The sequence below is a fragment of the Nomascus leucogenys genome, chromosome 1a (assembly GCF_006542625.1).
Source record: "Nomascus leucogenys isolate Asia chromosome 1a, Asia_NLE_v1, whole genome shotgun sequence".
Lineage (NCBI taxonomy): Eukaryota > Metazoa > Chordata > Mammalia > Primates > Hylobatidae > Nomascus > Nomascus leucogenys.
Genome location: NC_044381.1, coordinates 3,558,814 through 3,583,834, shown reverse-complemented (window position 1 = coordinate 3,583,834; position 25,021 = coordinate 3,558,814). Strand labels below are relative to the sequence as shown.

At 38.3% G+C, this 25,021-nt stretch overlaps 2 pseudogenes; both read left to right on the top strand.

Annotated features, from left to right (window-relative positions):
* LOC100602888 overlaps positions 1-13,172 on the top strand; it is a 152,836-nt pseudogene extending 139,664 nt beyond the window's left edge.
* An 8,665-nt stretch (positions 13,173-21,837) lies between these two features.
* On the top strand, positions 21,838-22,292 carry LOC100602223 (annotated as a pseudogene).
* The last annotated feature ends 2,729 nt before the right edge of the window (positions 22,293-25,021 follow it).

Below are 25,021 nucleotides of genomic sequence, written 5' to 3'. Positions count from 1 at the left end.
TAATTTTTAAAGTCTCTATTCTTCAAGAGCTCATAGTGTATCTAAGGAGATGCAAAACATTGAAAGAAATAATAACAGTCAAGACTAATAAATTCAATGTGCCAAGTGCAATGGAAAACTCTAGAAATATTTTATTTTCAGCAGAGTGAAGGAAGTTAAGTCTTTGGGGACACCATGAATACAGATAACATACAACCTTCTTTGAAAACTTCTAAAGCACTTCAGAAAATCCAACTCCTTGGAATGATACAGCCCCAGCAATGAGCCAATAATATCACCTTTTAATTATGAATCACTCTAAAGTTTGCAAAGAACACTTATATACATGTGTTTCCATTTAACATACAGAAGAACATTATGAGGAAAGTAGCAGAGAGATTTTGTCACCCTTCAACAAATGCAGATACCAAGTTTCGGGAATTTAAGTGACCTTCCAAGGTTCCGCAGCTAAAATAGGTCCAGCATCTAGACTGCATTGTATATTTCCCAATATTCTTTCTATTCCTGCTTATTCTGCATTTGGCATAAACCATAGCCACTTCTGCATGACTCTTGTTATAGCCTACTGGAAGTTAAATTGCCTCCCACAAAAAGAAATGAACTATGAGGATGACCTTCTCAGCTCGATGTTTCTTTCCTTTGTGCTCCAGTCTATTTTTAGAGGCCTGAACAACCTTTCCCTTTCAGCAGCTGTGTAGGGGAACTGTCCCTGCCCGTGCTTTGGCTTCTTGAAGGATGGCTGCCCTCTGTGTCCTGCGTCATCCTCCCCTTCTCTAGTCACACCCAGCTCCAGATGTTACATTCACCCTATGCAGTTCCAGGTCATTGCAGCAGGGTAGCGTGGTTCTTGAAGGGTTTTGTCAAGAAGTAAGCTTCTCAAATGTGCAGCATCACCCAAGCATTAATCACACACTGAGAGAACTTTGCTGCCAAGGCAAAAGTGCCCAAGAGAGAAAGAAAATATTCCTACTGACCTCACAAATACATCTATTACATCTGTCAACAACAACAAAATAATTTCAAGTCTTTCATCATTTTATTTCCTTACAGAGTAGAAATTCCCTTTGTGTTTCAGATGGCACAGTCTGGGCTCATCCATGGCCTGGCGTTCTGGTTTGATGTGGCATTTGTTGGATCTCTGTATGTACACCCCCCACCAACATTTTCTCAGTCTGCTCTACCCCATGCTATCTACTGTTTGTAATCACAATTTTAAAGTGTTTAATAATTGATTTCAATGACACTAATTCTTGTTTCTCCAATTTTCAAGGAAATAAACACAGATGTTAATGTTAATTTTAGATTTTAGGAAAAAGTGAAAATGAGATGCTTTTCTGTGTGTCATATCAACTCTAACTAAACTATGCAAAGCCTCTTAAGCCAAATGGATTGAGCTTTGGAGGAGTGAGAGAGGGTTTGTGTTTTTTGAAACTTCTTTGTCTTTAATAGAATCGATCGGGTGGTACCCCAAGCCTTTGCTTTTGTTTCTGACACACCTGGTTATACAATCTCTTGTATCTGGGTGATACCTTGAATTATATTTTTCCTGATTTTGGTTTATACTCTGGAGTCCTTTGACGATCAGGCAGGTGTGTATTACTAATGCTGGTTGCAACATTAGGAAACTTCACTATCTGTGCACCTTCCTACTGCAGAGGTTTGAAAGTTGCAGGGAAAAGAGGGGAAAGACTACCTACACATTGGCTGTCACTGTGTGGAGTTCCTCCTGTGGGCTGCACCACTCCATGGCCCCCAAATCTCTGTTCTCTTCCTGACTGCCCTACTCTCTTCCCAGCCCTTCTAGTATGTTCCAACTAGCAAAGAAATCTGGTCTGGGCCACATGCCCAAGTGGAGGAAAATGTTTACCGTGTACTTTCCTCCATTCCTGGTGAGAATGCCCAGGCTTTTCATTGTACCTGCCTAGAAATGCCCATGAGGCTGTAATACAGCTTGGGGGCCTGGGGGAAGACTCAAGAGAGGGGACCCCTGGAAACCTTGTCAGAGCTGACAATCTGAAAAAAATAAAATGAGGCACAAATCATCTTGACTCCATATGAACATGTTTGTTCTAAGAATACATACATTTGCTCCTCTCTGTAATAACCCATGTAAATGAATTTGGTCCTGCAAGGGTGAGAGAGACAAGCTTGAAGTGGCCTACCTCAAGGGGGAAGTGTCTTTGAAGTGAAATGCTTTATCTTTAAAAAAAAAAATATGTAGAAAATTTGTGGGCCAACTTGGGCAACATAGTGAGACCCTATCTCGCAAAAATTTTTTTAAAAATTAGCTGGGTGTGGTGGTGAATGCCTGTAGTGCCAGCTACTCAGGAGGCTGAGGTGGGAGGATAACTTGAGCCCCTGGGCAACAGAAAAACAGGCTTCGAAACAGGGTTTCTACCCTGTTTCAAAAAGAAAAAAGAAGAAGAAAGGGAAGGAAGATTTGCATTCTATTCTATATTACATCTCAGTATATTTTGATGTCAAAGTCATTTATATTCTTAGGCAGCTAAATTACATAAAATTTTTCCCCAAATCTTCAAGTCAAAATTAACCCTCTAGGAATTTTCCCCATGCTAAATGTGCCCCTTGCTCCCCTCCAGCCAGCAACCACTGCCCAACCACTGGACAGGTGATCTTGGTGTAGAAGCACAGCAAGACTTTCTCACTTTTTTGTATGAAATGAGGAAACTCAATTTAACATTCAGGCAGACATACACAGGACGTCTGAGCTGGAAGCATGGTAGAGGTCATCTGCTCTAGTAGTTTTTCTTGCTTCCAGAAGCCCCTTCAAGACCCCTGAACAGGTTGGCAGGAGTCGGTAGGAGACCAGACTCCAGACATCTCCCTTTGCTACACTATTCAAGCAAATCAGCTTCTGATTTAACCTTGTTACTTATTGGTCCTCTAATGAGCTTTGATTCAGAAATGCAGGTTGCCATGGTGGCCGAGTCTATGAGTTTGAAGCATGGCGCTCCAGTTGTCCTGTGTGATGTCGAGCAAATTGTTTAACCTCTCTTGGCATACTTCACAGGACGATTGTATAGATTTACTAAAATTATATACAGAAACTCTTAATTCAGTACTCAACAGGTGGTTACTTGCTCCATAATTTTTTATTTTTTGAGACAGAGTCTTACTCTGCCTCCCAGGCTGGAGTGCAGTGGTGCGATCTCAGTCACTGCAAGCTCTGCCTCCCAGGTTCAAGCTATTCTCCCGCCTCAACCTCCCGAGTAGCTGGGACTACAGGGGCCTGCCACCATGTCCGTCTAATTTTTGTATTTTTAGTAGAGATGGGGTTTCATCATATTGGCCAGGCTGGTCTCGATCTCCTGACCTTGTGATCCACCCGCCTTGGCTTCCCAAAGTGCTGGGATTATACAGCCGTGAGCCACCGTGCCTGACCTGCTCCATAAATTGAGCTATCCTTCTCATCATAGGGCTCTATGAGTCAAAAGAACGAAAACCACTATCAACCTTAGTCTCCAATCCAACCCATTAATGTGGGTCTGGCGTGTGATTGGCTTTTATCTCTTTTCTTGCCCTACAGGGTAACTGTTTGGCTGTCAACAGCCCCAGCTGAGCCTCTGACTCATTGGTACCAGCTGCGGTGCCTCCTGCAGACTCCTCTCTTTGCCAAGAAAGGGGAGACACTGTCAGGGAAAGTGCTGTTTGTAGCCAATAAACGATAAGCAGGAAAATACAGATGTGCTTTCACCTCTGTTTCCTGGGCATTGAGGTCTGGGAGCAGGAGGAAGCTGGCAGGCCCCTGAGACTCCAGCACCTACAAATGGACAGCAAGCTTTCCAGAGGCCTGCCTGAGCACTGCGTGTGGTAAGGAAGAGGAGCTTCAGATAACTTAAGAGCAGTGTTCTCCACCTGATCATGGAGGAAGGAAGGAAATCCAGCAGCTCACAGGAGCACTTGCCAAGGCCTGCATGATCAGGTGTTTGTCAGCTTCCTGGACTGACTTACATCGATCTTGCCACATACCCCCAAATTTAGTACAATAAAATTGATCTGTATACAGGGGAGAAAAGCATTCCAGAGGCAGTATATAGTGTCAGGAAGGACTCTGTGGTAATGGATTTCCTGAGTTATCTGCAAGATTTACCTTGATTTATCTCTCATTTTTCAATGTCCTATTTCACCTTGTTGGAACTCTGCTGTGTGAATTAGAGGACAGAAGAGTAGAGAAGTGGTTCCAAGACCTTCAGGGTATCAAGGGTACTCAGAGGTCATCTTATTCAACTTTCTTTTCTCACTACCTCACACTCTTCCTTCTATTTTATCTTTTGCAGATGTAATAGTCAAATTTTTATTTCAAAACTATTAAGCAGAAAAACGCCTGTGCTTGAATACTCCTGTGACAAAGAGCTCACCACCTCACAAATTGACCCTTTCATTTTTAAAGTCTTTCTTTCTTTAATTACAAAAACCTAACGTACTCACACATAATTCAAAGCTACAAAAGTGTATAGAGTCCTTTTCCACTCCCACACCTCACCCCACACCTGATGTGACAGTTTGATTTGTATACTTTCAGGTGATTTTTCCGTGACGTGCCAACGAATAACATCATGGTGGGGCTTGTTTGTACAAGTTATACTAGAAGTCCGCAACTTAATTTTTACTTAGTAATAAGTCCTGAATCTGCACCGATAGATCTTTTTTGTTCTTTTTAATACACGCATAATAGTCCAGAGCATGGATATACTATAATGTTTTTTTTTAAAAAAATCTCTGATTGACTGATTCAGGTTGCTTTCAGTTATTTTGGCATTGCAAAAAATTCTGCAGTAAACATCTTGGAACACACAGTGTGCACGGTGACATGAGTGTTTTCAAATGAGATGCCTAGAAATGGAAATGCTGAATCACAGAGTATGTACATGTTATGCTCTGGTAGATATTACTTTTCTCAATGGTTGCACCAATTTCCCCTTGTGCCAGCAATAAATAAGCATGTTCATTTCTCTATATCTTTTCCTAAACTTCATGTTATCCATCTCTATGATTTGTGTCAGTCTGATACACCCAAAAATATTTTTTTACAGTAGCATCTTATTGTTTGGTTTGCATTTAATTTTTGGTAAGGTTAAGTCACTCTTCGTATAGTCCTTGGCTATTAATGTCTCCCATTTTCAACATCTGCAATTATTAACAAATTATCCTTGCTGTTGATTCCATATCTTACTTTCTATAGATTCTACTTATTGATCTTAGTTGTGTTTCTGAACTCGAACAAAGTAGGTTGGTTCTAAGCTCTAAATGGCAATTGTTCAAATATTTGGAGAGTTTTACCAAATGTCCTTCTAGCCTACCTGTCTTTAAGCTAACATCCTCAACTCCTCCCTCGTATAAGAGTGATTTTGAAATAGTTTGAAATTCTAAGTAATCCCCTCTGAAATACTCTGGTTATCAATGTCCCCTTTTAAAACATTTCTTCAGAATTAATTACAGGACAACAGCATATGTGTTCTGATAAATGCTGGGATCAGAGCAATAGTGACTATTTCTGTTTTAAATCATAATAATATATTTTTAAGTTTGGGATCCATTTTACTTGAGTGTATAGTCAATTAAACACAAGAAGTGTATTTTTGCATGATTGACTTTTAAATCACATTTCTCCCTTTTCCTAGTATGCAGCTGGTCTTTTTCAACTTCCGTACAGGTTTTTGTATTTATTCCACTCATTCAATTCTCTACTGTTTTTGTATCTTTACTAGAGCCAGTGGATTATTTCTTTTAATTTTTTTTAGCATATTAGTGATTTCTACCATTTTATCTTGTATAGATTTAATAGGCAAATTTTTATTTAAAAAATATTAAGTAGAAAAAGGCCAAGGATGTACTCTTCCTTCAAAGTTTGCATGTATCCAGCTTTCTTCACAACTTTTGGCTTTGGTCATGGAAGTAGCTCAAAATCCACTCACCTGTATTCATTCCCAGCCCACATTTCTCCATCTAGGCCAGAAGGAAATATGATATGACCTTTCTGGAATATGATGTCTAAATAAGCTTAATTTCTGACTTTACTCTCATAGCCCAGTCCAATAACTCTGACAATAAAAAGGAAATGAAACTAATTGGACATAGCTTTTATTATAGTGAAACTGAGCTAGATCTCTAATTATCATGACTTTCTATTTCCTTAACCTCATTTGTGCCCCTCCCCTTCCCCCATCATGTAGCCTCTGTTATTTATTTCTTGCATATCCTCTCAGAGTTTCATTTTAGATATAAAATTACAAAACACTGTAAAGGTAAGAATCTACTTTCTTATTTATTTCCCCCTCACTGCTTTTTTACCTAAATAGTAACATTCTGTGTCTGTTTTCTATGTCCTTTCTCAACAATACATCTCAAAGACATTTCCATATCTGCACATCAAGATCCTTCTTGTTCTCCTCCGTCTGCATCATGATCTTCCTTCATGAAAGTTATTGCTTCCTCCATAGTGGTGAAGTCTTCATTGTGTTTTAAAAATTGTGACAAAATATAGTGATTACCTCTCTCTCACTTGTTGTTTTGATGTTATTATGGTTCATCAAATTATAGGACTTTTCTGGGCAGCTATTTACAGGAGGAAGTTTCTGTGGCAGAAGAGGATGTGACAGTTTTCATTCTATCAGTTTTTCTCAACTCAAACTTTTTCTCCTTCTAGGTTGCCACAGAATCACACTGCTTCCTGAAAGAATGGCTCCTCTTGTATTCTTTAGGTAGTTCCACCATGCTCCAGTTCCAGGAGCATTTCTGTCCAAAGCTCTGCTCACCCCAATTCCCGCACAAGATGTTACAAACAAGGAATATACCTTTTGCATTTCAGAAAAATGCTTCTAATCTTCAGTTGCTAAGATGTGCTGCCCCTGGGCTCTTTTGTCCCTCTTTGCACTTCTTTTGTACCTTCTCCCACATGGCTAATAACCAATCTTGACTGCTTTTATAGCCCTTACATATATGTCAAAGACTAGATTATCTCCTTCTCCTAGTGTTATAGAAAATGAGGTTTGCCATCTGCAAAATATTTCGATTCTTGTTTTTGGACAGCTTCCAGAAGGAAAAGTAGAAAATGCTGACTTATGCCATGTTCATCCTGAAAGTTACTACTTTCTTTCTCAATCCTTATAAACCATCTGTTTAATGACCAGTTCTAAAAAAAAAAAAGAAAGAAAGAAAGAAAAAGAAAAAAAGAAAAGTGCAAAGGAGCAATAGCCAACATCTGCCTGGAATTTTGGACTTTGCCTTTTCTGCTTTTTGCAAACCAGGATAACATTCTTTTTCTTTCAGATATTTATATTTTTACAATTTCTTAGTGTATAATTTTGTGAGTGAATTTAAATCATCTTATTCTTCTGTCACTTTTCTTCTGACACACCTTGTGTTTCATCCTTATGGGTAATATTTTTTCTACCCTTCTTTCTTCATTTCCCCTAATAGGTAAGAAGGAGGCAAACCATCTACTTCACACATATGCCCATGGCTCCTACAGCCCTGTAATACCTCTGTTAGAGGACCCACTTATTGCTGTAATTTGCTATATGTGAACTGCCTGAGAAGAGAGACTGAGTCTTATTCTATGGTGTATCGCTCTTTACTTAATGTAATTCAGAGACCCAGAAATATTGTGGAATTACTGAGCGAAGGTGTCATGAGCTGATATCCGTCTCTCATTAAGAAGTTAGTCTAGCACAATTGAACGAAGCAGCTAAAATATGACCATGTAATGCTTTGCAAAGGAAGAAAGGAAGGGAGGAAGTTTTTAATCTTATTAGGTTAGCCCCCTTATGTAGTAGAGAGACCAGGGTTTGGAGTCTGCTATGTCCTAGTTCTGTTCGGTGTCTTCTGTATACTGGTTGGTACTGGAGTGATCTTGGGCAAGTTAATGAATCCAGCATCCGAGTTTCCTCACCTCATCCATCACCTATAAAGTTGTATTTGTAATCATTGTCTCACCAAACTTTTACAAATATTAAAAGAGAGAAGATAGTATTTGTGATTAACACACAGTAAGCCCACAGTATCTTCGTTCCAATTCCCCTTCCCTTATTCTCATCCTTATTCTTAATGTATCTCTTCAGATATTTTGGGTTTGAAATCCTTGTCTTCCTTGGTATTTTCTAAAAGCCTCTGCACTTCGTGAATGTCAGTGTTTTCATTCTTTTTCAGTAAGGTGCTGTCCCTTTGTACTGCTCTGGATAGAATCTCCCCCTCCCTTATTGTCAAATATTCTTTTAAACTCTGAACTCCTAGGAGAGCTCCCTATGCAACCTCACAGGTGTGACAATAACTGCCCTTTTCTTCCCCATCAGGCCCATTTTTGATTGTACTGTTAACATTTTATTTTTGACAGTCTCCCATCATTCTGGAGCTGTCATTCATTTTATTGCTCTGGCAATAAAGTAGAACCTAGTGTTTTCATTAACTTTATGAAATTTATATCCTGAAAGTTCATAGAAGTGGTCTTTAAAATTTTTGATCATCTGCACCTATGAATAAAAACACTTTATGTATGTCTTCCCCAATATACCAGTATTTATCTTCTAATTATGTGCATGTACTGCAGCAATAATAATAGAAAGCCCAGAACTAAGTAGTTTCTCTCTAACTACACACCCACCCACACACACACACACACAGATGTATACAGACATGCTATATATACCTATCCACATATATATATGCATGCATGCATAGACAGATCTATGTGTACATATGCATATATAGAAACTCATATATATTTTGTAAGACATACAAAAATAGAAATCGAAAGGATGCATTGAAGAATAAATATAGGCTGATTGTTGGATCTAGCTCAGCCACTTATACCAAAATATTTTGAAACATTATTTAAAATTTTTGGATCCCTGTGAAGGCCTGCTATACCCAGATTTGCCGAGGGATTTGGTTTCGAGAGAGTTTGATGAGCTTTGTAGTTTATAAACCTAGAAGAAATGCTGATCAAAGAATTAAAGCATAGGAAGCATCATTGCAATCATTGCTATTTCTAATGGTCATTGTTAAACTGCTTTACCTTGGACATCACATAAAATAAAACCTCTCCATAGTTATATATGTGTTTACCTGCATCAGAAGGAATTATGGAAGAAACTGTTGTGCATTACTCGGCACAGTAAAGTAATAGAATGTGCTAGTGCAGCTTTAGATGACATTTTTTTTGCTCTACAATGTTACTCATATTCTTCTAGGTTTGACCCGTGTGCCCATCACATGGCTGGTATTTACTGACTAATGTTGCACCATATTATTTTAAATGTGATTAGAGTCTTATTGAATCTAACCATAATGATGGTAGATTATTTCAGCTGTTACAGAGTATTCTATTTTTTTCTCTCTGTATACTTATAGATGTAAATGTTTAACAAAATGATGCTTAAGTATTGCTTCATATATTCCTTCTTTTATTTGAGATAAGCAAGTGTCTATCCTATATCATAATTCTTGAAAATGTAGTTTTCAATGGCATTATATGAATATATAGCACTATTTAATAATTTCCCATTGTTGAATATTCATATTTTTATAATGTATTATTACTTATAATAATAAACACTGAATTTTTGACAGAAATTCTGTAAAGTGTCAGCAGGGCCACATTTCCTCTGAAAGCTGAAAGGAAGAAGCTGCCCTTTGCTTTTCAGCTTCTTATGGTGCCTTGCAGTCCCTGGGATTCCTTGGAGCTGCATGGCTCCAGTCTCTGCTTCTGTCTTCACATGGCTGCCTTCCCTGCATGTATCTCTGTGTCCTCTCCTCTTCTTATGAGGACAGTCATGGAATTTGGAATCTACTCAAATTCAGTATGGCCTCATGTGAACTTGGTTACAGGTGCAAAACCCTATTTCCAAACAAGGTAACATTCACAGGTAGTGGTAGTTAGGCCTTGAGCATATGTTTTGGAAGGACACAATTCAATCCACCATAACTAATAAAAAATTTTAAAATAATAGTGCAGCATTTTCTTCTACACTCCAATGTGTCATCCCACGTTCTCTCTGGTGAAAAACTCAACCCCTCTGAAGAACACTCGTCTAGAGTCCATGCCTGCAGAGGCTTTCATTTCTTTATGTATCAGTGAATCCTCAGTGACTTGGGTAATTTTTTCCCAAGCTTCCTGCCACTTATTTTTCCATCCCATTATTCTCTGATGGTCAGAACTAAGCCTATCCCACTATTTCATCTTCTGTCTTCTGTAAGAGGAAATTATCATGAAATACCATACTCTTTGGAAAGACATTTTCTGCATATGTTGTTCCCAAGTTTCCAATTTATTCTTGGATATTGCAAAAGAAATGCTGGTATACAAAGTGATGGTTTTGTATTCAATCCTTGAACTAAGATATGTTCCCACTTAACCCACCAGCTCTGCCTCTATACAGTTTAAAATAACTAAGTGTGGCAAAGAACTAGGGTTTTAAAAAATGCACATTGCCAAATAACTAGTTCAAAACAACTAATAGTTGTTAAAAGTTCTGTAGACACAGTCTTAGATTATTCATTATTGGCTGCTTTAGAAACATTCCATAAACATTGCACTTTAATTGTTGAGTTTGGAGTTGACCTTCTGGGTATCTTGGCATTAGCATGACACTGCTACTACAGTATATTATTTTCCCAAAATTTTAAATGAGGACACATTCTCCTTGGTCAGGTGAATCGCTATCAAATCAGTGTACCTGACTATTCTTTCCCTGCACCCCTCTTTCTCCCCTGCCACACACTGAAGGGATTTAACCACAAATCTCAGCTTTTCACTGCCCAGACTGACCCCAAACTGCTCCCTCTTTTTCCTTCCAGCAGAGAAGATAGGATTTTGACAGTGGGCAAAGAGGAATGGGTTGTAAAAAGTGAGTGCGAAGTAGCTACATTATCATACATCCTGTTCTGAAAAAGAGCCTTGCTGAAGACCCCATAACAAAAATCTATTGATTGTTCATCCCAACCACAACAAGAACCATGCAGTTCTTGTGACTAACCTGGTTCATATGTGCGTCCATAAATACACACATCCACTCGTACGTCAGAATACTCAGTTCCTACTTGGAGTTCTATGTTAATTACTTCAGACATTATTAAGACGTCTTTCATTTGGCAAAAAGTGTAGACGTGTCTCTCCCTGACTTATTCACCAGGCTGATATCTCAGTCTTTCTATGATTCCAGCAAGGTTTGAACCTCTCCTAAGGAGCTCATTGTCACAATATCTAGTTCCCCTTGAATCTACCTTCAGGTATCACAAATGTAGTAAAGTACTGGATGTAGTTATCATGGAAGAAAAATTTTAAAACAATGTTCTGAGCCAATTAGCTGAGTTAAAAAGGGATCAAAGGATATAGTCTTGATTTTTAAACATGTCGTAGCTATGTTTTCTTCCTAGTTTGCCTGGCCCAATAAAATCCAGAACTTGAGTTATTGGTTTCACAGGATATTACATCATATTTAAGGCTACTCAGGCTTCTGTTGGCAATGACAGTGTGGAAGTGGGGATAGAGGACTTTATATCACTCATTAATTTCTGACATTTAAAAAAGAAGCTTAATAATCCAGGAAATTGAAAATCTATATTTTAACTCCAAATATTTAAATATTACGGATTTGGAAAGGCATAATAAAATTAGCACTTTCACATTGGGCATGATGACTCACACCTGTAGTCCCAATGTTTTGGGGAACCTCGGGCAAGAGGATTGCCTGAGGCCAGGAGTTCAAAACCAGCCTGGGCAACATGGGTAGACCTGTCTCTACAAAACATAATAAAAATTAACCAGACGTGGTGGCAAGTGCCTATAGTCCTATCTATTGGGCAGGTTAGGTGCGAAGATCACGTGAGCCCAGGAGTTTGAGACCGCAGTGAGCTGTAATCATGCCGCTGCACTCCAGCCTGAGAAAGAGTGAGAGCTGTCTCTTAAAAAAAATAGCACTTACATGCTTTGTAGGTGAGGAAGTAATTTGGTACTCTTTCTGGAAGATATTTTAGCAGTTAGTTTTGGGAATTTTAAATACATGGATATGCTTTAGGCTGGTGAGTCTACCTCTAGTTTATTCCAGTAAATAATTGTATGTAGGACATAAAGATGTATTGCAAGAATGTCCTTTACCACGTTTCTGTAAAAAATTCAGTGTTTGTTATTGTAAGTAATAATATATTATAAAAATATAAATATTCAGCCATGGGAAATTATTAGAGCTATATATTCATATAATTCAGATGAATTATGTAATTCATAGAATTGAAAAATACATTTTCAAGAATTATGATACAGGATAAACACGTGCTTATGTCAAATAAAAGAAGGAATATATAAAGCAATACTTAAGCATCATTTTGTTAAACATTTACATCTATAAGTATACAGAGAGAAAAATAGAAGGAAAATAAAATAGCTGAAAGAATCATTATTATGGATTATTTTATTTTATTTTCCTTACATTTTTCTCTGTTTTTCTACAGTGAATATGTAACATTTTTATAATCATCAGAAATATATAATTAAGAATGACTAATAAAATCATACAAACATAACTCCTTCAGGCTAGTCACCAGGAATGTTATTTATTCTTAACAGCCAATTCCTCTCACTGTAATTGCGTGAGACTTCATCTGAGGCCGCTTAAAATCAATCACATCTGTTTGCTATTAGCTGTTTTACATCAGTTTGAAATTTTAGCTCACCCAATCCTTCCATGATTGAGATTGTTTTGGAACTTCAATGATGACATATAAAGCATCTCTGTTACTTACAGCCATTTTCTGTCATTGATGTTGATAAAGCTTCCCTACTCCACCCCCCCGCAAAAATGTGCTTTGATCAACCAGGAGTACCATTACCTTTGTAATCTTTAGATCAAGAAATTATAGCTACCAAACTCTTCTAATGAATAAACAAGACTTTGAATTGCCTCTACAAATATTAATGGCTTCCAGATAAATGCACATGTACATATATAAGATGCCAAACACCTACTCTGAAAACCCTTATGAAGTAGGTGTATATGGAAGATGCCTTATATGTACATGAGTAGCTGACCAGTCTTGTGGGATGTTTTTCTCTATAATGCAGACAGAGCTATGACATTCAGATCGTGGCGATGGTGAACCAAACAGGCTTCAGATCTGAGAACATCCTCGACTTAAAGAATCCTTTCTTTAGGTAAGAAATCTTCCCATGCATTTTACACCTATGTTTATAAAATCTCAATCACTCCATGACCAGGTAAAGAGGTGCAGAATTACTCTATATTTCCTAAGATGAAAAGAAAGTATCTACTAGTTCTCTTCCTCTCTGAGGAGACTTGGCACCTGTATGGAGCTGAATGTTTTATGATCCCTTAAATAGAATTCAATACACAATAATCTGATATGAAACAAAGGCACTAGAGAGTCCTACAAAGTGAGCTATCATGTCCTCCAGTTCCAAGTGAGCTCAGTCCTCCAGCTGAGCTATAATGAGCTGTGTAACCTCAGGCAAAGCCAGTTTCTTTCCCTGGCATTTGGTTTTCTCATCTGTAAAATGTGGGATTCAAAGATAATCTGACTTTCATTCACTTTATGCAGCAGTTATTTCAATACACCTAAAACATGAATTCGTTTAAGTTACTTTTTTTGAGACTCATCAGATGTGTAGCTCACATAAGTCAGGACATTCCTCTCTTTAAGAGCTATGCAGATTTCATCTGATACAAGGAACTTGCCACAATGAGATGAATACAACAATTGTTTTCAGAAAAAAACTCCCCATCCTTAGACACCTGTTCAACTATGAGCCAATTAAAAATCCACACATGAAATCAGCCACACAAATAAAACCACTGGACACTGTTACTATGATTTCCTTATTAAAAAGAGGCCTTTTCCTCATATTACAATGTCTCCCAAAGGCTATTAGTCAAAGCGTCATATCTCTGTAGTATTGAAAAACTTGAAGCAAAGAGGAAACTCAGGAAACCAAACCAATAATTCTTTAGCAGAGATAAGAAAATGAGAGATTTTGACCTTGAAGCAGGAGAGAAAAAAAGGGCAAAGCTACAATGTAATACATTGTGTACCAGTTGTCACATATGGCATGAATCTTTGAAACTCATTGCCCATTAGAGATACAGATCACGTCTTTAATTCTGAGGGAAGGGAGGTGTCCTTGCTTTCATCCGTCCTTAACACAATCATGCCATGTAAAGCAAAGGGCACAGGTTTGGGCCTCAGAGAGAACAAGGTGACTACTCACTAACATGCAGACCAATTTGAGGCAAATTATTTAACCTACGTAGGCCTCAGTGTTTTTATTTGTATAATGAGATAAAAAGCATATACCTCACTAGGATTGCAAGAATTTACATAACATGCTCAAGTACCTAACAGTTCACAGAATTAGTGCTCAATAAATGCTCATTTTCTTTCTTCCTCCCTTTTCTTCCTGTTCTCTGCTTTCCAACTCTCTCAATATGGTAAATAGATGATGATTTGTAGTTTATGCCAAACAGAATCCTTTGGGATTTGAAAAAGAACGTGACTACTTAGAAGGTTTTAGAAAACTCGCACTTTAAATACAAGAACCACGTAAACTACTAACTCTTGAGTCCCACCTCAAGAACAAGGCTTTTACCAAAAAACCACCCAGAGAGATCCTGGCCAGGGCCAACACCTGCCTCGAGTGAAGGCACAAACAGTGACCACAAGGTCATAGCGAGAGATTGTAAGGTCTGAGGATAATTCAAGATGGCCACAGCCCAGTCAAAACAGACTGGCTGTTGAGCGAAGGGCACATGACTTTCCTTTTCCTTTGCCTGTTACTCAGCAGCGGACAGACAGAAGCAGAGGAGGGTGCTTAATTCCCCGAGAATTCCAGATCTTGACTATATTTCTTCACCATCTCTTTCCTGATGTCTAGACATCAGCATCCTCAGTGGACATGGGGACTAAATGACAGAATATTAGAAAAGTGCTTAGCATACAGTAGGTGCTCAATTAAGTGTTCAACAATGGTAATGCCCTTCTCCAAACCACTCCCACTCCCAGTTCAATGCCAGTTTGCTATTACAGCATCTGAGAGGGAGCATGTGTGTGTGTTGGGAAGAACTAAAATAAATTGTGTTACCCAGAGGAATTGTTGGTAATTTAGCACCAAAATAACTTTTTCTCCATTTGTTTTTTGTTCTACCATTTTTAAGGCACTATAAACACTACTGATATGCAGGAGCATACCATCTGGGAGTCACTGACATACTAGAAACATCTCAAGATCAGCGAATTTATTACTAAAGGCACAAACATCCACCATTGCATATAATGTGAAAGCTTCTATTTTTCCTTGGTGGGGTGGAAAACTTTATTTTGAAAATTAATTATTTTAAAGTGATTTGAAAGTAAAAGAAAAGCTAACAGATGTTCCTAAAACTGAGCAAGAGGACAACAACACTTCATCAGAGAGGACAAGCTCTCAGGTAACCTGGCAGATTTTACAAGAGCTTTGAGACTAGTGCTTCATCATTCAGTGACTGGGTCACTCACTATGTCAGGCAGCAGAAATGCAGCAGATTGGGACAGATTCAATCCCTACCTCCAGGAAACTCATACCGTAGTGGGAGGGAAGTAGGCATCAGATAGCTTGATGCATAATTAATTATCATAGTTGCAATAAGTGATATGAAGGAGAGCGAAAGGGTGCTAAGGGAGCATTTAGCGGGAGACCTAGAGCAGAGTTGCAGAGTTGCAGAGTTAATCTGTAAAACAGCCACAGCCAGTGACCCAAATCCAGAAACAGCTGGAGGTGCTTTAGAACACAAGAAGAAACGTGTGGTACATTGTTACAGAGTGACCCATTTGAAGGGAAGGTGGGGCTCAAAGTTTCCTGTTGAAACTTGAAAACTTCATCAAGCATGGCCTCTTCTGCAAAGCTTTTCCCAAGGCTGAGTTAGATGCCTCTCCAACATCACTCAAAGACCCCTGCACAAACATCACTTTTATGGCATCTGGATGAGGTTGGTCTCAGTTATTGTTTAACTTGTCTGGGACCCCTAATGCTTTGAACAGAAGACCTTGTCTACTGCCCTTTGTAACACAGTGTTACAAAAAGGTGCTGGATAAATGTTTGATGAATGAGTGAATGAATGTGGCCCCAAAGAGCTCCTCATGGGTCCTAAAAAAAGTAAGCTTATGATCAAAATATCGTGGCCAAAAGAGCATTTAATCTTCCAGGCTAGCACCACAGCAAACCTCTATTATTATATTAATAGCTCTCACAAAACAATTTGATCCTTCCTTTTCCAAAATATTAAGTTCGCTTAATTTCCTCAACTTAAGTATTTCTTAACATCCCTTCTTTCTTTCAAACAATTTATTAAACAATTATGGTGTGTTAGGTACCGTTCTTGGTGCTGGAGTAGAACAGAGAATGAGATAGGTACAAACTCCCTGGTCCCATGGTTCTAGAGAGTCTCATGGTTTGATGTCTCCCAACAGAAATTTTTTTAAAAAGTAGGCTGGGCAAGGTGGCTGATGCCTGTAATCCCAGCATTTTGGGATGCCAAAGTGGGAGAATCGCTTGATTTCAGGAGTTTGAGACCAGCCTGGGCAATATGGCAAGACCCCATCTCTACCAAAACAAAAAACAAACAAAAAATCCCTGCCAGGCATAGTGGTGCACACTTGTAGTCCCAGCTACTCAGGAGGCTGAGGTGGGAAAATCACTTGAGCCTGGGAGATTGAGGCTGCAGTGAGCCCTGATCATACCACTGCACTCCAGCCTGGGTGGCAAAGCAAGTTCCTATCTAAAAAGGAATTAAAAAAAAAAAAGAAGCTAAGCGCATAGGATAATTTTAGATGGTGGGAAGTTTTCTGAAAAAGATGAAGGGTAATAGCTACCTGATTTCATTACTTACTATAAAACTACAGTAATTGAGGCTGTGCAGTACTCATGAAAGGGTAGATGTGTAGGTCAATAGGATGGATTAGATCAAAAACAGACCCTAACATACGTGGTCAATTGGTTTTTGGCAGTTGCAGATAATTCAATGTAGAAGAGTTAGTCTTTCAAAAATGCTGGAATCATTGGAGATCAGTATGTGATTTTTAAAAATAAACTTTAATCTATATCTCATAGCATCTACAAAACTTAAAAGAAATCATAGATTAAAATATAAAACCTAAAAGCATAAAATTTCTAGGAAAAAAAATCAAAGAAAATCTTTGTGGCCTCAAGTTAGACAAAGATTTCTTACATATGATCTCAAAAACTCAAAAGAGAAAAATGATAAATAATACTTTAAAATTAAGAACTCATAACCTTGGAAAGAGACACTAAGAAAATGAAAAGACAAGTCTTACACTGGGTGAAACTATTTGGAAATCACAAACCTGAAAAAAAAATCTAGAATATTAAAAGAACTTGTGATATAATTCTGTCTAAAAGCCCTGTAATGAGAAAACTCAATTTAAAAAATAATGATAAAGGCAAAAGATTTGAACAACTACTTTACCAAAAAAAAAAAGTTCCATATCATAGCAAATAAGCACATGAAAAGATGTTTGGCATCATTAGTCATTAGGGAAATTTAAATTAAAACCATGATGAGATACCACTACACAACTATTAGGTGGCTAAAATGTAAGAATCCAACAATTCTAAGTGCTGACAAATATGTAGAACTACTGGAATTCTCATTTATTGCTGGTGGGAATACAAAATGGCACTATCACTTAGGAAAACCGTTTCACAGCTTCTGATATAGTTAAGCATTGACTTACCACGTGACCTGGCAATCTCACTCCTTGATATTTACCTTAGCGAAATAAAAACTTGCATTAACAGTGAAAACTATATTTGAATGTTTATTGCAGCTTTATTTGTAATCACCAAACCTCGAAACAACTAAAATGTCTCTTAAATAGAGAATAAACAAACAAACTGTTGTTCATTCATACAGTGGAAAAATAATAATAATAAGGAATGGAGTACTGATATGTGTAACAATATCACTACATTACTCTCAGTGAAAGAAGCCAGATTCAAAAGGCTATGTACTGTTAGATTCTATTTATATGCCACTGTGGAAAAAGCAACATTATGGATAAGAAAACAGATCAGAGCTACATGGCAAAGCCCCATCTCTACAAAAAATATAAAAATTAGCTGAGCATGGTGGTGTGCAACTGTAGTCCCAACTACTCAGGGTGCTGAGGCTGGAGGATCTCTTGAGCCTGGGAGGTGGAGGTTGCAATGAGCTGAGATTGTGCCACTGCACTGCAGCCTGAGTGACAGAGCAAGGGCCTGTTTCAAAAACAAACAAAAAAACAGAACAGAGCTGGGGTTCTGAGAAGGGTTGGCTCTAAAGAGGCATGGGAAAATTTTAGGGGTGAGCAATGGAACTTTTCCATATCGTGATTGTAATGGTGGCAGCACATATAGCTATATGCTTTGTCAAAACTCAAAGAACTATACATTAAAAAGAGTGAATTTTACTGTATGTAAATTTTTTAATTACATAAAAACTTATTTAAAAATGATTACATAAAGGGATTACAGGAAAGTGAAAAAGGAATGACAAGCTAGAAAGTGTCAAGGCCAGGATTGAAGGATTGGAGGATTGGTGGAGGAGATCTGTCCCAAGAGGTGGCACCGGAGTAGAGGCCTAAATGTCAAAAAAGGAGCCAGCATGGGCAGATGCACACGAAGAACCTTCCAGAAGACAGAAGTAAGAGCAAGGGCCCCAGGCAAGATGAGCCTATTGAGTAACAGAAAAATAAGTCAGTGCTTAGGCTCTGCTATAAATCTACAGAAAAGAAAAAAAGTTCTTTTGATGAACAAAAATCTGGATCATCGTCTTGGATCTGAATTCAGGCTGCACATAATCAAACGTACTGAATATAGTGAGTAAATATAGATTTAAGGCTGCCCCTAAAAACTCCAGGGAAAGGCGTGAGAGTGAGAATAGGAAAGGGGAAAGGGGAAAGGAGGGGAAGGAGAGGACATGAAAACAAAACTTGCTTGCTTATAGCTTTGGATCTGGCTAGAACTTAACCACTTCAGTGTCATAGAATCACTTTCTCTGTTTTAGGTTTGCTTAGAAGGCACTAGCAACAAGCCAAGCAATAAGTAAAATGAAGGCCTGTGAAGTTTATCAGCATCCAAGTTCATACTTCACGATCTATGCATTCTAAACTTTACAAGGGTGTTTCGGTTTATTTAATTTTTTTTCTAACTCTAAAATTTGCATACTAACTTTATTGAAAAGTCTATTTCTTGGTGCTTCTTAGACTAGCTCTTTATAATTTTCTGCATGGGCCTGAAGATTCAATTTCTTTTAATTTTGGGTTTCTCTTTATTACTACTATAGCAAAACAAACAGCATTACATTAACTTTATAAGTATTTTTAAAGAAATTTAGGCTGTGGACCGTGGGCAGCCAGGGTTGGTGAAGGATCCCAAGATGGTTGAGTGAAAACTTACTCTAAAAACCATCCTGGGATGCAAGGCTGGTTCAACATACGCAAATCAATAAATGTAATCCAGCATATAAACAGAACCAAAGACAAAAACCACATGATTATCTCAATAGATGCAGAAAAGGCCTTTGACAAAATTCAACAACCCTTCATGCTAAAAACTCTCAATAAATTAGGCATTGATGGGACGTATCTCAAAATCATAAGAGCTATCTATGACAAACCCACAGCCAATATCATACTGAATGGGCAAAAACTGGAAGCATTCCCTTTGAAAACTGGCACAAGACAGGGATGCCCTCTCTCACCACTCCTATTCAACTTAGTGCTGGAAGTTCTGGCCAGGGCAATCAGGCAGGAGAGAAGGAAATAAAGGGTATTCAATTAGGAAAAGAGGAAGTCAAATTGTCCCTGTTTGCAGATGACATGATTGTATATCTAGAAAACCCCATTGTCTCAGCCCAAAATCTCCTTAAGCTGATTAGCAACTTCAGCAAAGTCTCAGGTTACAAAATTAATGTACAAAAATCACAAGCATTCTTGTACACCAATCACAGACAAACAGAGAGCCAAATCATGAGTGAACTCCCATTCACAATTGCTTCAAAGAGAATAAAATACCTAGGAATCCAACTTACAAGGGATGTGAAGGACCTCTTCAAGGAGAACTACAAACCACTGCTCAACAAAATATAAGAGAAGACAAACAAATGGAAGAACATTCCATGCTCATGGGTTGGAAGAATCAATATCGTGAAAATGGCCATACTGCCCAAGGTAATTTACAGATTCAATGCCATCCCCATCAAGCTACCAATGACTTTCTTCACAGAATTGGAAAAAACTACTTTAAAGTTCATATGGAACCAAAAAAGAGCCCGCATCGCCAAGTCAATCCTAAGCCAAAAGAACAAAGCTGGAGGCATCACGCTACCTGACTTCAAACTATACTACAAGGCTACAGTAACCAAAACAGCATGGTACTGGTACCACAACAGAGACATAGATCAATGGAACAGAACAGAGCCCTCAGAAATGATGCCGCATATATACAACTATCTGATCTTTGACAAACCTGACAAAAACAAGCAATGGGGAAAGGATTCCCTATTTAATAAATGGTGCTGGGAAAACTGGCTAGCCATATGTAGAAAGCTGAAATGGGATCCTTTCCTTACACCTTATACAAAAATTAATTCAAGATGGATTAAAGACTTAAATGTTAGGCCTAAAACCATTAAAATCCTACAAGAAAACCTAGGCAATACCATTCAAGACATAGGCATGGGCAAGGACTTCGTGTCTAAAACACCAAAAGCAATGGCAACGAAAGCCAAAATTGACAAATGTGATCTAATTAAACTAAAGAGCTTCTGCACAGCAAAAGAAACTACCATCAGAGTGAACAGGCAACCTACAGATTGGGAGAAAATTTTTGCAACCTACTCATCTGACAAAGGGCTAATATCCAGAATCTACAATGAACTCAAACAAATTTACAAGAAAAAAACAAACAACCCCATCAAAAAGTGGGCGAAGGACATGAAAAGACACTTCTCAAAAGAAGACATTTATGCAGCCAAAAAACATGAAAAAATGCTCACCATCACTGGCCATCAGAGAAATGGAAATCCAAACCACAATGAGATACCATCTCACACCAGTTAGAATGGCCATCATTAAAAAGTCAGGAAACAACAGGTGCTGGAGAGGATGTGGAGAAATAGGAACACGTTTACACTGTTGGTGGGACTGTAAACTAGTTCAACCATTGTGGAAGTCAGTGTGGCGATTCCTCAGGGATCTAGAACTAGAAATACCATTTGACCCAGCCATTCCATTACTGGGTATATACCCAAAGGACTATAAATCATGCTGCTATAAAGACACATGCAGACGTATGTTTGTTGCGGCACTATTCACAATAGCAAAGACTTGGAACCAACCCAAATGTCCAACAATGATAGACTGGATTAAGAAAATGTGGCACATATACACCATGGAATACTATGCAGCCATAAAAAATGATGAGTTCGTGTCCTTTGTATGGACATGGATGAAACTGGAAAAAATCATTCTCAGTAAACTATCGCAAGGACAGAAAACCAAACACCGCATGTTCTCACTCATAGGTGGGAATGGAACAATGAGAACTCATGGACACAGGAAGGGGAACATCACACTCCAGGGACTGTTGTGAGTTGGAGGGAGGGGGGAGGGACAGCATTAGGAGATATACCTAATGCTACATGACGAGTTAATGGGTGCAGCACACCAACAGGGCACATGGATACATATGTAACAAACCTGCACATTGTGCACATGTACCCTAAAACCTAAAGTATAATAATAAAAAATAAAATAAAATAAATAAAAAAAATAAAAACCACTGACTATGTAGCTTTTGCAGGGATCATACCCCAGAACCAAAAGGCCGTTTTTAATTCCCTGAAAACCTGGAATGAGACCCTCACCTCCAAGTTGACTACTTTACCTGAGAATCCACCAGCTGTTGACTGGGCTTACTATAAGGCCCATGTAGCCAAGGCAGGCTTGGTGGATGACTTTGAGAAGTTTAATGCCCTGAAGGTTCCTCTGCCAGAGGATAAATATACTGCCCAGCTGGATGCTGAAGAAAAAGATGTGAAATCTGTGCTAAGTGGGTGTCTCTCTCAAACACCAGGATTGTAGAATATGAGAAACAGAAGGAGAAAATGAGGAACTTAATTCCATTTGATCAGATGACCATTGAGGGCTTGAAAAAAGCTTTCCCAGAGACCAAATTAGACAAGAAAAAGTATCCCTAATGACCTCACCAACCAATCAAGAATTTATAAAATTGAGTCCAGGAGGAAGATCTGGCCCTTATATTACACATTCTGGACATTAAAAATAAAATAATTATACAGTTAAAAAAAATTTAACAAAAACCTACCTCATGTTTATATGTATGCAATATCTGTGAGTGAGATAAGAGCATGCTAGGAGTGATCCTCCATTTGCAATTTCAATCTATTTTTGCAAATATTTTCAACAAATCAGCTAGTTTCTAGCTTAGTGTTAGGAATTTTTTACCTTATTCATGTTGTTGAATAATATGCTGTCAGGAATGTTCTTCGCTGGCAATAGTTGATGAGTCTGTACGTAGTTAAGAGAATAAAGATGGAGCCTTTGTCAGTTCTCTTAGGTTTACAATAAAAAATGTACAGTGTGAGACCACAGTGAGGGCTCTCCTTTTCTTTAAGACATTTGTTGTATGTCACATGTCAAATGGTCATGAGAGATGATCTTTCTAAAGAGCGGGTTTTTCCCTGGCCCAAACAACTCTTATAAAAATGGATGTCACATCAGCACACCAGTCTAATGAAGCCCACCAGGCAACCTGCTCACTCTGTAGGGAGAACTGGAATAAATAGCAGCTACATATTCTCATCAGTCAGGCAGTCACCCAGAGCTTTCAGCTTTCCACTCTGGTGCTTTTGCTCATTCTGGCTACTCAGTCTGAAATAGTCTTCCCCTTCTATCCACACGAACAATCTTACATCACTACAAGGCTCACTTCTAATACACCTTCCCCAGTATGCCTTGCTGATTCCTTCCACGCTCACTAAAGGTACCTTTCCTACCTTTGACATATCCTGCAGTCCCTCCCCTTATCTAGTCCTATCTTGCAGCATTTTATCATGCACAAATCTTTCCCTTCTATCAGACTTAAGTTCTTTACTGGTTGGATCTGTATCCAATGCATTTTTTTATTACCCAAGTTGCCTAACAGTATGTCTCATACATTGAAAGTACTCAATAAATGTACATCGATTAAATAAATAAATTGATCCTAAGAGTAACTAGAATTGTAGAATCAGACATGACAATGTTCTAATTGCCTTTCAAGCATGGTAGGCAGAAAATATAAACCCTAGATTGCAGAAATACATGATGGCTTCTGCTCCACCCACACTGAGGGCAAACATGCATGATCTATCCTCGCACTCTTTCCTGCTGAGCCTTCATGGGGCCTTGCCATCCTTCTCAGGCCCCGTGTTCTGGGAAGCCATTATCAATATATAAAAGTGTGCATAAGAGATGAAACTTACGACTTTTAAAGATCCACAAATTGGTATTATTTCCTATCTTTGAACAGTCCTAAAGATCTGTGAGGTTTATGAATTTCTAATTTTGCTGAAGCAAAAATTTGTTACAGATATATGCTACAAGGTGGGGAAATAACCGACTTTTTATCGATCACTCAGAGGATGCACCTCCGTGCAAGCAACAATTCCCCTCATATTAAAAATTGCTATTCATCATCTTCACCTTAGTTTTGAAAATTTAAGTAAGTGCTTAAGTAAATGTTACTATAAAAATGATGTAATGTAGGGTTGTGTTTATTCCAGTTAAGGAATTTTGTAACTTTACTAATTATTTCAACTTGTAGCTATAGAATTATTAAAGAATGAAAGGAGCTTATTTATTAAAGTGTTCATTTATTGCATTTTGTGGGGGAAATTAGGTAACTTTAGTATTTGTAAATTAGAAAGGACCTCAAAGTATGTCCTTCATTGAGATGGTTAATTTTATGTGTCAACTTGACTGCACTAGGGGTGTCAGAGTAAACTTTATTTCTGGATGTGTCTACAAGGGTATTTCCAGATGAGATTAGCATTTGAATCAGTTGAATTTAATAAAGTAAATTGCCCTCCCCAGTGTGGGTGGGAATAATCCAATCTGTTGAGAGCTTGAAAGAACAAAAAGGTAGAGGAAGAAGGAACTTCTTCCTGCCTGCCTGCCTGCTTGAACTGGGAAATGGTCTTCTCCTGCCCTTGGCCTGGGATTTACACCATCAGTTCCCCTGGTTCTCAAGCCTTGGGAATTGAACTTGAATCACACCACTGGGCTTTCCTGGGCATCCAGCTTGCTGACAGTAGATTGAGGGACTTCTCAGCCTCCATGATTGTGTGTGCCAGTTTCTCATAATCTCTTTATATATATATACATATATATATATCTTTATATAAATATGTATATATAAAATGAATTGGACACAGATCCAACCATATATATATATATTACACACACACATATATACACACACACACATATATATACACACACACATATACACACACGTATACACACACGTATACACACACACATATATATACACACATGCACATATATATACACACACATACACACACACATACACATACTGTTGGTTCTGTTTCTCTAAAGAATCCTGACTAATACACTTGTGAATATTAAGAGTAGCTTGGGATTTAAAGACGCCTTGGAAATCTCAGTGTTTCATGAGCCAGTCATAATTAAAATAAGGCCAAAACTATGAAGAATTATAGCAGGAACTGATGATGACTGATGTGAGGAACTGCTCTGAGGCAGCTCACATCTTGGGGTATGCAGCTGGGACACGCATAGGAGGATGTGGAAAACACATGGGCTGAGGAACTCCAGGACACACACCAGTAAATTGCTATGGAAGTTAAGTTGTGCCTTTGCCAAGAACACAAAACCCCGACTGAAAATACTTTAAACAAAGAAATTTATCATA